This window comes from Juglans regia, chromosome 4 (assembly GCF_001411555.2).
Source record: "Juglans regia cultivar Chandler chromosome 4, Walnut 2.0, whole genome shotgun sequence".
Classification (NCBI taxonomy): domain Eukaryota; kingdom Viridiplantae; phylum Streptophyta; class Magnoliopsida; order Fagales; family Juglandaceae; genus Juglans; species Juglans regia.
Genome location: NC_049904.1, coordinates 29,560,175 through 29,569,560, shown reverse-complemented (window position 1 = coordinate 29,569,560; position 9,386 = coordinate 29,560,175).

The following is a 9,386-nucleotide window of genomic DNA, read 5'->3' as shown; positions in this document are numbered from 1 at the left end:
CACAAAACAATAAAACAAAAACCAAAGAACAATAAAATAGACAAAGCTAAAATCGAAAATGTGGTAAACTCAATTGATCAATCCAAACAATACCCTTCAAAAGACGAGGCAAATCCCAATCATCCTCATAACAAACATCTTGCCCAATCTCTCCCTGACGGACCATAAAATCTACAGCTTGATTACCCTCATGAAATTGATGTAAAACCAAAACATTAAGCCCCTCAAGATCCTTTTGCAACTCTTCCCAAAAATCCCATAAATATCAAATAGTACACTTAGCACCTCTAAGCCAATCCACCACCTCAATAATAATGTTTACACAATTAAGCTTTTTGCAAAGAGCAATATCTTTTCTAACAGCCCTCAATTCAGCTTCATTATTAGTAGTAATCCCAAAATAAGCCAAAAAAGCCCCCTTAACTCACCCCAAGTCATCCCTGATCACAACACCTCCACCACTACTCCCCGGATTACCTCGAAAACTACCATCAATTTTTAATCTAAACCACCCCGCAGGTGGTTTTTGCCACGCCACCAGTTTATGATGCCTAACAGAAACCTACTCCACCTGAGTGTCTAGAGATGAAAGAAAGAGTTAATTTTCTAGCCGGTCCATCCATTATTATCCAAATAACAGCCCTCCAATGAGCAAGTGCCAAGTAGGCTTCTCAACTTAACTCCCATGTGACCGCACATCAGGAGATGACGCACAGTCTAGCCCCTCATCCCCTCTCCATCCTCTCGCACGCAAACACACTAGAAACCTCGCTTCCCCGCTAATCGTGACCTTCACCATCTACACAATTAATAGCTCCACCCAATCCTTAACTTATTCCATAAACGACCACCACCCCAAATACAAAACTCCAAGCATCTCAGAGGCAAGCATTTTAAACCAACGTATTAGAATGCAAAAACAACCACAAAAATCCTTTTGAGACTCTTTTTCCCTCTCAGTATCACCAGAGGCTTCTTCGAGATTTTCGTCCTCACACTTCTTCTAGTACAGACTTTGAGAAAACAACAAAAATGCAGTTCACGAATCAATGTCTCCAGATCTGGAAATATATAAGCGATCGCGTTTCCTCAAGAAAAATAGAAATTCCTGAAGTCAGTTGTGTTTTCGACACCATATTTCTTGAAAAACAAGAAGTCAATAGCCACCCAGTTCAAAAGAACAACATTTACTTAAATGGGCAACACCAGAGAAGATTGAAAATAAAATAAGATCTCTGATCTGAGTTCTGTTTCCTGAATTGGGCTTTTTCAAACCGATGGAAATTCCTCAAGCAAGAGGAGGAGCTTGCAAAACCAAACCAAAGAAAAAGGTTAAATTTCAGATGAAGATTTTGGTGAAGAAATGGGTCTTTATAAGCTCATCACCATCAGATTTATCTGGTACTTTTCTTCTTTGTGATCCTCAGCCATAGAGATCATTAAATTCCTACATAACATTCCCAAAAAAATAAAAAATAAAAATCAAATATCAGTTCACAGTTTTACAAGCTCTGGATAGAAAAGTTCAAAAATAAAAATCTAAAATGTTCACCTTTTTTTCACTTTCGCATCGTCGTAATTATCATCCAATTTGAGCACAGGCGATTCCTTTTTGGTGGAGTTGCAAAGAGACAGGCTTGAGAGCTCGGAGACGAAGATGAAAAGAGGAATAGAGCTCGGAGAACAACGATTTTTGCCTCTTACGTGTTGTGATTATGTGCGGTGAGATCTAACTATTTTATTGTGTTTTTTCCTACGTGTCACCATCTCAATGGAGGGTTGCTCTTCCACCTTTAACAGCCCGACCATCCCGCAACGTTTCTCTGAAAGAAATTGCTCCTCAGTGAGGGACAACTTCCCTGCCTTTTTAATGCCACCCGCCAATCTTCTAAGCCAGAATTTAATGGCAAACCAAATACTTTGAGCATTCTGCAATTGTCCCTCCATTCTCGCCTTATACCTACTATGCCAAAGTTTCCACGTAATTAGACATGGCACCATACCCACTAAAATCCTTTTAAAAGGCAACTTTTTAGCACAAGCAAACCAAGACGAAACACGTGCCCACTAAGTGAAAGTCTGCATACATGAAACACCAAAAACTATACTAGAAAGTTCCCAAACTTGTCTCGCCAGATCTCTCGAAAAGAGCACATGATCTAAAGTTTCACACTGTTTCCTTTTGCAACAATCGCAACTAGATGCAAGAGAAATCTCTCTATGTTGCACTCGATCATCAACGGCAAGGCATTTAAATCTAGCTTTCCAAGTACCAATAGAAATCTTTTTAGTGATACTGTTATGTCATATCCAATCCATCCATTGAGCAGGCTCACCCATAACACGAACGATCTCCAAGCACTAGAAGAAGAGAAATTACCATCAATATTGGGCTTCCAAATAAAAGTATCCTCCCCCTCCTTACCAGTTGCAACATTGGAAGCAATATAAGCTGCCATATCCTTCCCAACCATATCCACCAACATATCAAAATCCTAATTGTTATTCAACCAACAATCCTGAATTTTAAGAGCAGGATTATCCATCATATCCAAAAGAGGCTCTGATGCTAACCAACGATCATGCTAGAAAGAAGAATTCCCACCTCGAACCAACACTTTAGCATTATCGCAATCCTTTAGTAAAACAGAATTCAAAGACCTCCAGAAATTTGAGCCCACCAGAATTGCAGTAGACACATGTTTCCTCTTTAAATATTTAACACAAAAAAAGAATTATCCACCGAAAGGAGATGCCAAGTCATTTTCATATGAAGATCACGTTGGACCTCTTTTAAATCTCTTATGCCCAAACCTCCCTCACTAGTGGGTTTACAAATCTTACTCCAAGCTCTTCATTTAGTTCTAGGCAAACCATCAACGTTTCCCCAAAAGAAATTCGACAATATGGAATTAATTTTATAAATAATAACCATTGGGACATTCATCACAGCAGGAGTGTGGATCGCCATAGAAGATAACACATGCTGCAATAAAATAAGATGCCCCCCTTGCAAGAGTAAATTGAACTTCCAACCAACCACTTTTTTCCAAACTTTTTCCACAAGAGATTCAAGAATTCTAGCCGTCATTCTACCTGAAACCAAAGGCACCCCCAAATAAGTTAAAAGAAAACTGACCAACCTTAAAATCCGTAACTCTCACCAACCTACGCACTCTAGATACATTAATCAGCCTTGAAGGAAAGAAATCTTATTTTTCCTTACTCATTAATTGATCAAACCAATTCTCATAAATCCCCATCGTCTCCATAAGCCTTTCCACCAAGCTCATACTACCATTGAAAAAAATCAAGAGATAATCAGTGTATAATAAGTGAGAAATAAGAGGAGCTCCCACAGGATGATAGAACCCTTTAATACGCCCATCATCGAAAATTTTCCGCAAAAGCCTAGTCAAAACCTCCTCCATTAAAATAAACAAATAAGGAGACAAATGATCTCCCTGACGCAACCCACGAGAAGGTTTAAAAAAATCTTTATAAGTCTCATGCATCATCACCGAAAACCAAGGAGATTGAATACATTCTCTCACCAATCTACAAAAATGATCCGAGAAACCAAAACCATCCAGTACCTTCAAAAGAAAGCCCCAATCCACCCGATCATAAGCCTTAGCCATATCAATTTTTACCATAATGTTCCCCCCACTGATTTTCCTGTGAAGAGAATGAACCATTTCTTGAGCTAAAGTAATATTTTCAAAAATGGGGAGGCAAAAAAGCTCCTTGTTCCATAGAAATCAAATTAGGCAGAATCCTCGTCAACCGTTTAACAATGATCTAAGAGAAAATCTTATAAGCCACCGAACAAAAACTAATAGGATGAAATTTCTCAAAACTAGTAGGGTCCTACACTTTAGGAATTAAAACAATATGAGAAGAAGAAAAACAATAGTAGGGTCCTACACTTTAGGACGAAATTTCTCAAAACTAGTAGGGTCCTGCTTTAGGTCTACTATCTTTTTGTTAGATTCATGAACAAGTCGTAGAAGTTCAAGAATCTTCTCGTTAAGTTTTCCACTTCACGAGCTTTGGTCTGCAGTCGTCAAGAAAATGCGACAATCGAGGATGAGTATCGTGTACTGAGACTCATCAATTCGTAGATGGCGTCATCATCTGACCTGTTAGTCAAATTAGTCTCGTGCTGCATCACGGCACCCATGGTAGATACATAGATAACTGGTGGCCGAGATACAGAATAACCCACATAGGGAGCAAGAGGATTGTTGAAGGATGATTGTTGCGCCATTAGAGAAAAAGCTTAAAGAGTGAGAATGCAGAGGAATTACAAAGAGTAAAGAAGAGTGAGACTCAAGGCGGATTTTATAGAGTGGGAAGCGAGAACAGGACAAGCGTTTCAATTCTTCATGACATATTTTATTTATCTAAGTCAATGGGAATAACTGCAGATTGTCCCTAGGTTTCTCATAAATGCTGAGCCTCTGCTGTTAACCATTGCTGTTCACTTTGCAATTGTACCCCCTCTCGTTTCAACTCATCTAGGCATGGTTGCATGTCTTGAGCATACCAGTCCACATATTTCCTCAACTCCCTGTTTTCATGTCTTAATATTTTATTCTTTCTACGTTTGTTAGTAAGTCTTTGTTGCAACTCTATTTTTTGATTTCTAAGTTGATCAACCTCACTCATCCTTGCCAGTAATGTCCAAGACATTGTTATGATAGCAACGACATAGTGAGCACTGAGTAGTCTTGTCCCTGCAACAACCTCAACATCTGTTTCGCTAGCAAAATGCATCTCTGCTCCAATCATAGTGTCTACGGACTCGGCAGAGAAAACTAATGGTTGAGGCATTATTAGTTCCTAATTCAAATCAAGAATATTATTAGAGGATTGTTGCTCGGTCATGCTATCGCTCTTGATATCAAAAAACTAGGTCAGTAGGCAATGTGAGAGTTTTGCTCTGTGTTTATTCGAAGGGAGATTTCAGACTTTTAAAGAGAAATCCAGAGCTTTCCGAAGCTCTGCAAGTGCTATTCCAGGCCAACGGCTTTGCATCAGTGGTGGAGTTATGGCTGGAGCTGAGAAGGAAAGAACCGGAACTTTAGCCTGGTTTCCAACCGTGGCTACAAGAGCTGCTTCCTCCCATTTGTTCATGCCAACAATTACTTCGATTTTCTTTTCTTTAATGAGCTCTCCAGCTGAACAAAAATCAAGAAATTCAATAAATAAGGAACGGAGATAAAAAAAATTCCTTAATTTTATAATTTGAAAACCTATCATGTTCATCCTTATGATCATCAGCAGAAGCATCATAAAATAAAAAACAGACCAGCAGAAGCTACTTGAAAGGGGTCTCTGCCAGGGTCCTGAAAATAGAGAGACAGCTTGTGAGTCTTTGAATGGTGGTTGTAGTTTTCGGCATAAATTTGCATGGCTGTTTTCTCTTCTTTCCCGATCCGGGAACTGACATCGATGATTGCACCGATATTCGTTACTTTCTTTGTATCGGCAGCGTCACCTCCATCAGAGAGTAAGAGAAGAAAGAAGACGAGTATGGGAAAAAGGTCGCAAAATTTGAATACTAGGCTACTGGAAACGAGAGGAAAAGCCGTTTAATTTTTAGGAGTTATAACTGATAATTCAGTTTGCGGTGCAGGTAGACTGGTAGACCACATTATTGTACAATAAATATCTACCATGTCCGAGACCAAGGCACGCAACTGCTACTGCTAGGAATGTCCGAATGCCAGCGTGGAATTTGGTATCTGAGCTCGGTATATTTGACTTGACCAGATCTGATATCAAAATAAATAATTTTCTCCATCGAGGGTTAGAATTGGATTGACTATTTTATTTTTTAAATTTTTATTAATATATAAATTTTTTACTTTTAATTAATTATTTAAAATTTAAAGTCTATATTAGATTAGTCATTAAAATCTTTATAATAATAAAATATTATTATTTTTTATTTTTATATTTTTATAATTAATTTTTATTTTCTAATTAATTCTTTTTCATAATCTCCTATAATTTCCAACAATCATATTCATTTTCATTTTCACAAACCAATAAACAAAATTTCATCCATCTCTATAATAATAAAATATTATTATTTTTTATTTTTATATTTTTATAATTAATTTTTATTTTTTAATTAATTTTTTTTTCATAATCTCCTATAATTTCCAACAATCATATTTATTTTCATTTTCACAAACCAATAAACAAAGTTTTATCACACGATATCAATATCCAAAAACAATAAACAAAGTTTCATCCAATAAACAATTTATACCATATCAATATCCAAATATAAAAGTTTCATTACTGCCCACAGTACAACATTCATATAGTTGCTGCCAACATTCTCAAACCCATATTTGTGATCCAAAATAATAAAAAATCACAAAATAGCATAGGCTACAACCTCAAAACAAATACAACCACAAGATACAAGATATAATAAGTAAGTTTTCATGGAAGATTGTAAAATGGTTACCATATGCACTATTTACTGTAGCAGCTGCTGTAGAGAGTATGCTATCATAGCAATTTTTTACCGTTGGCTCCACCTAGATTTGTATTAATATAATTTTTACTTAATAAAGAACCTTAATTTCACCGAATGGATGTTTTTCAAAATAATATAAATTAAACTGAATCTTCATGTATAATTGCCCCAAAATTTTCACACAGCTAACAGAATCAATATTTTACTGAGATTTAGGCAAAGATGTTAAATTATTTATTGCCGAATCTATTTTCCCAGGTAAATCCGAAGCTATCTTCAAGAAGCCTTCAATTAGAATAAAGCATTAAATTGAAGAAATATGAAAATCGTAATCAATTACAGTTAACCGAGTTTTATCAAAGAGGGAGAGCTTGAGAGGGTAGTTTGGGGGACTACCTTCGCAGCCTAAGCGAGCTCATCCAAGTGTGCAGAAGGTAGAAATCCCATCTTCTCCTTGGCATCGTTCTTGTGCAGTGTCAATCTGCAAAGCTTCCCCAACGAGGACTTCATTTCTCCCGAACCCTAAGAACAATGACCGCAAACAACAGATATAGAGAGAGCCACCGCAGACGCCCTTAGAAATCAAAAATAATAATAATAAATCCGCCTTCCCCTGTCCCTGTGAATTAAAATCGAGAGAAACAAACATACAGATTTTACCTCCAGAAGTCACGGGAGGAGAGGTATGGGTCTTTGTGGGTCAAAACGACTCGTAACAGAGATGCGAGAGAGAGAGAGAGAGAGAGAGAGGGAAGAAGAAGGCAGAGATGTGAGAGACAGAGGGAAGAAGAGAAGAAAGAAGAGATGCGGGAGAGAAAGAGGGAAGAAGAAGAAAGAAAGAAATTGCGGGAGAGGGAGCCGAAAACAATAAACAATTTGTTTAGACTTGAAACAGTTCTTTTCATCTTTGAAAATAATGAAATTACTGAAGATCAAATTTCATTTGAAAATGGCTTGGCTAATTCAATGCAGGTTAACTTTTTATAAAATTATTTAAGTTTGAAGATGAAATACACTTTTAAAAAACCGATGGGGATGCTCTTCGATTCTATTTAAACCTGAGGTTCCATTGACTTGGAAATATGTCGGACGTGATTTGTGAATGTCAAAGGCTTTGCATCTTACTCGGCGGTTTTCGGTGATAATGATGTAGGCCTTAAATGTTTCGGGCTTTTTGTTGTGTGCTGTTTGTAACTGAAGACCATGGATAACGCGGTCCGGATACATAGGCATTCCTTTGGGTCGTATAGGGCGGCCTTGTTCCCCTGTTTTTATACATTTTCTTTTTCCAGAAGATCAAAGCCCAAGGAAGAACACATTTTTTTATACCATTACAAGATAACTTCAAGCTTCCAAAGTCAAATGTCCAAGCACGTTGGCTAATTACGTATGAAATCACTCACTTATTTCAAAATTTTAAACTAATAGTAGAGATATATTTAATAATTTAAATTTTGTCTTAACATTCACTCTCAATAAGTAAATCTAACACGTAATATTATATTTAATTGAATAGAATAGAGTCTTATAAATCAGTGAGAATTCGAAATCAAAATATTTTTTATGATATTTTGTGAAATTATCACTTATCTAAAAAATTTGAGCTGATGAAAAGAGATTGATTTAATTATTTATATTTTGTCTTATTTTATCACCTATCCTAAGAAGATAAATCCCATATCCTACTGTTTCCCGTGGAAAAATGCTCATGATTCATCTTCTCTATGATCTCATTTATTTTCACAATTATTTTATTTCAACTCATCTCATCTAATTATTATAATTTTTTTAAATTTCTATATAAAATAAAATAAATAATTCAATTTTTTCAGATCTCAAAAAAAATTATTTTTAAAAAAAATATTTTAATAATATTTTATTCAACTTTTAATTCTTATCTCAATTTATTTTATCTTATCTCATTTTATTTGTAAAAATAAACAAAAACTTAAGACCGCAATCCAACATGTGCCTGGTCTCAAAATTTTATCTATAATTAATTATTAGATCGTGTTGCTTGTAATAATCTACAATCGAGTATGTCAACTTCCTAGTTTTCCGTGGTTAATTAAAATTAAGACAATAATTAGGGGCAGGAAGAAAAGTCAGGACTGCACCGATTAATTACAATTTGGGTGGCGGTACTGTTGACTTTGAGCATAAAAAACCTTGATAAACGGGCCAATTAGTTGCTACTAAAACCCATCTTGGGCATGCCATTTTAACCATATGTGCAAAGAAGTATCTTCGAGACAATGTCAAGAGTAGGCCTGTGCAAAAAATCCGTTAGACCGAGCAATCTGTCTCATCCGATCAAATCAATCCGACAAAATACGGTTTGGCTTCAGTGTCCCCGATAAATGACGGAGTAAACCGACTCTTAATATTTTTCAAGTGTTCGCTCTTAAGAAACCCTAAGGGCAGCCAACTTTTCTTTTTGCTCTAAAGGCCATTGTGCAAAAACAAAATGTAGCCGACCCACACCAGGAATTTCTAAATGAAAGAGCAAAACCATAGATCCATTTCTGAAAAATAAAGAAGCTTTTATTAATTGAACCAACTAACCCAAATCTACTAAGTGACTCAAATGTACAAAAAGGTCGAAAAGATGGGCATCGTGTCGATGCTAACAAGTGGAGGCGGACTGGTGGGTGGCACGAGAGAGCTGATCGATGAGGAAGACAAGACGAGCATTTTACTCACGGGCCCGATGGACGAACTCTGCCTCGAGCTCACTGAGCTGCGAGTAGAGCCTCTCCTCCACCTCGTCGGCAACTCTGAGCCTCTCCCAAGCCTTTTGCAACTCCCTCTCCTGGGTCTTCCTCAGATCCCTCTCCAGCTCCTCGTTCTTCTTCCTCAACTTCGTTCTTCATCTGACCCGTAATGC